Genomic DNA, 323 nt, shown 5'->3' with positions numbered 1-323 from the left:
ATATTACCATTAACTAATTTATCATTTCAACAATTGTTTTCTCAGAGGCTTAGTCAACAACTTCTACCAGTCATAGAATCACAGAGTCATTAACGTTGGAAAAGACCTCTAAGATCACCCTGAACCTCCCCTAGTGCAACTTGAGGCCATTCCCTCTCACCCTGTCAATGTTACCTGGGAGAACTGGCTTTTCTCACAGGTTTTCTTTGGAACCATTGAAAAGATATATTAGCCCATGTATTTTTGAAATTATTCAAGTCAATTATAAGAAATTTAGATGTTCATGAATATCTAATGCAATTTTCATTTCTTCATTTTTTTAA

This window comes from Meleagris gallopavo, chromosome Z, assembly GCF_000146605.3.
Source record: "Meleagris gallopavo isolate NT-WF06-2002-E0010 breed Aviagen turkey brand Nicholas breeding stock chromosome Z, Turkey_5.1, whole genome shotgun sequence".
Classification (NCBI taxonomy): Eukaryota; Metazoa; Chordata; class Aves; order Galliformes; family Phasianidae; genus Meleagris; species Meleagris gallopavo.
This window is presented reverse-complemented; position numbering follows the sequence as displayed.